General features: G+C 42.9%; 1 protein-coding gene across 1 annotated transcript in view; it reads left to right on the top strand.

Moving 5' to 3' along the window:
- Positions 1-3,127, top strand: part of EGR_06029 (hypothetical protein) — a gene marked incomplete at both ends in the record, with an annotated part of 11,157 nt that overhangs the window by 3,761 nt on the left and 4,269 nt on the right. The window lies entirely within an intron of this gene.

The following is a 3,127-nucleotide window of genomic DNA, read 5'->3' as shown; positions in this document are numbered from 1 at the left end:
TTGTGTACATTGTTAGCATGATGATGGCTAAAGAAGGGACAATGCCTACGACTGTCAAGTGGAGTAGAAGAGTGGTTATCTTACCTCAAAGTGTACCAAGAGGAAAGCCAGAAACAATTGTCTCATTCTCGAGCAAAATCACTCTGATGACGACAAAGGTCGCTGCAGTGAAGAGCGGATAAGTGCTCAAAATGACGCATTGGGTACTTGGCGGAGGAGTATATGCGCGACTACACGACGAGTAGCTGCTAAGTGCTCATGATCAGCATGTAGCATTGCGCGACACAATGATAGCAAACACACACCGACAGTGTGACAGATCACGCTCTGCCTGTAGTATAAAAGCCGCAGCGTGAGGGAGAATGAGCGTCGCGTAGGCTTAGCAGTGAACTAGGGAAGGTCAGATATGGTGGCAACAGGGAAGCAATTGGAGACGTCACTGAGTGTATCGGAAAGCGCCGGTCTCTTCTTTCCCGTCACCTTCGAGGCACCACCAGTAGCTACGCCTGTACGTCGCTCTTCACGCCCTCACTTTTCCGAGTATCACCATCACAGTCAATATCCACAACTTCTGCCTCGACGAATCGGAGCAGTGGAAGAGAAGTGAGTCGGTCTCAGGTGGCTGAGATTGTACGCCTTGTACTCTGCTCCTCGTCCAAAATCGACTACCAGAAGGTGAGCTTCTGTCTACACCTCCCTCCCCCTCTCCCACACTCCCTTCCTCTCCTCTGTCCCTTTATTGCCCTATTATGCAGCCTCACTCATTACGCGCTTTCACTTCTAAACATCTACCCTCCCATCTGCTTGTGCGTGTCACTTGCAGTTGAGGGATGACTCGCAGCTGACCACGGAGTTCGGCTTCGACCATCTCGACCGCATGGATATGGCGATGGCATTGGAGAAGGCCTTCAACCTCACCATTCCACTGAACAATCACTGCGATGACAGTGTTCACTTCGACGAGCACTTTGCTTCTCCACACAGCATCGTCGATTTCATCTCATGGCGTCTTGGCATCCCCACCAACTCGGTGACCGATTGATTGTCATTGCGTGGTGGACGTTCTCAAGCTTTGTGATGAATTACTTGTAAATAATGTCAGTGCAGTTTGTTCATTCACGGCTTTTTTCTGTCTCAGTGCAGGGGTTTCCTTTGAGTAGCGTACACTGCAAGGCAACCCACTCCCTCAACCATAGTATAGATAGAGTCTATCCATTGAAGCTAACATGGGTTCATAAGTGTTCTTGAAGCAGACGGTTATTTTCTAATCCTTGCTTTCCACATTTGTAATAATCAGCTTAATTGAGGTTGGTGCAAAATTATTAATGTCAACCCTCGTTAGAGGTGTTTTCATTTCTGTGCTTATTCGGTTGTCCATAAGACCCAGCATGAGCCCACTTGTAGAGAATACAACACTCAGTTCATGGAAAACATTCTTTTTCCCAAATGAAATAATGCGGAGCTAAAATTCCTTCACTTCGAGTTATCTTTGCATTGCATATTGCAACCGCATAATTATGAATTTGGAATTTTCAATGGTTGTAGGGCAATATCTCTCCTGAAACGCCTCCTTATAATGCTCTCTTAATCCTTCCACTCTCCCCAGTTTTCTCGAGTTTTGCTAATCAAATTCGTTTTTCGCAGGTCCTTGTTTTTAAAGCCGTTTTTACTACTTCACTTTGATTATATGTCTTCACTCGATTGCCTTGTTAACGGTAATGTGATGCATTTTTGCGATATAGGCTTTGCAATGCTGACACAATTAGTTCTTAAAGCTATGCACTGGTTTTTTGTGTAATATAGTTCCTTACTTGGCATCATCAAGTACTCTGACCTAATCTCTAACGGAGAGGATGACATTGGGTAGCAATCGCTTGGGCATTTTCTCTCAATACAAGCAATGCCTGTACTCTCACACATCTGGTTCTCTGCTCCCCTTGACTCTCTAATTACGAGAACAATTCCATCACACCATTCTTTAGGCATTGCAGAAAATATCCACCTAAGTCATTCAAAATGAAATTGCACTTATTACATACAGGTGCTGAAATGCTGCTTAACTTTCTTGTCAGTGATATAGAGAGCAATCTTAATGATTTTCCACTAGTATATTCTACTTTGAGCTGCCAAATATCTCCTCCGCTTTAGCTACCCAAATCAAAACACAAATGACAAAGTAAATTGCCTTATTTGTAGCAGTAGATCTCTAAGTTATTCACTAAGCTGTCTTCCATAGGTTGCAAAAGTAGGGATTTGCGCGGCTTATCTACTTATTCTCTAGCCTACTTTTACTGACAGAGCGGTCTTTTTATGCAGAAGGAGATGTAGCTCGTGCATGAAAACGTCACATCTGTGTAGCTAGAGTCTAATCATATGCTAAAGCATAAAATAAGGTTCAATTTCCTTCTTTTGCAAACATTTTATTCTTCGTTCCGATCACACTACATAATGGGAAGGTCCTTTCGAATGAATAAGGTCATACCTATAAATGCACGACTGCATCACGTCTTTCACTAGTAGCTGGTCTAAAAAAAAGGTTTCCTTGTTTTAAACGGTATATTTGCTGGAGCACAGGGTGCTGATCAGATCCAACTTCCTTCTTCCATAAAACCTGTTTTACCCAAAATAGAATAAACAAACCCTTTTGCCACTAATTTAACCTTTGTTCTCAAACCACCACTTCTATTTATGTGTTTGAATCTGTTGAATAAGTAGCAAATGTGTTTGTGAGAGCAGAGCATCCAGAAGTGAACCGAAAACGTATTCAGTGGTTAGGCAATAATAGGTAATGCAATTCGTGGACTGGCAGGTGAGCGTTGCTTGCCGGTATAAATTTACTACCTACTTCCAAGCAATCAGCGATGATGACATCTAATAGGCTCAAATGCTTCAATTCAAGACTGCAACTTCTTAGCTCTCTGGTTTTAGACAGTATGTCCTATGACAATACCAAAGGCGGTTTGGTAGTCATCATTGATGATATCGGAACGCAAGACTGATCCACATGCATCAACATCACTTCCTCCACTAGCTCGGTAATGGTAGAGTTATAATTTCTGGAAGCACAAAAGAGCTATTTCTCGGAATCCCATTTTCTGTACATTTTTGCTCCTCTATGCCAATTTTT

The sequence above is a fragment of the Echinococcus granulosus genome, assembly GCF_000524195.1.
Source record: "Echinococcus granulosus chromosome Unknown EG_S00049, whole genome shotgun sequence".
Lineage (NCBI taxonomy): Eukaryota > Metazoa > Platyhelminthes > Cestoda > Cyclophyllidea > Taeniidae > Echinococcus > Echinococcus granulosus.
Note: the sequence above shows the minus strand (reverse complement) of the source record. Positions and strands in the feature narration are given on the sequence as shown.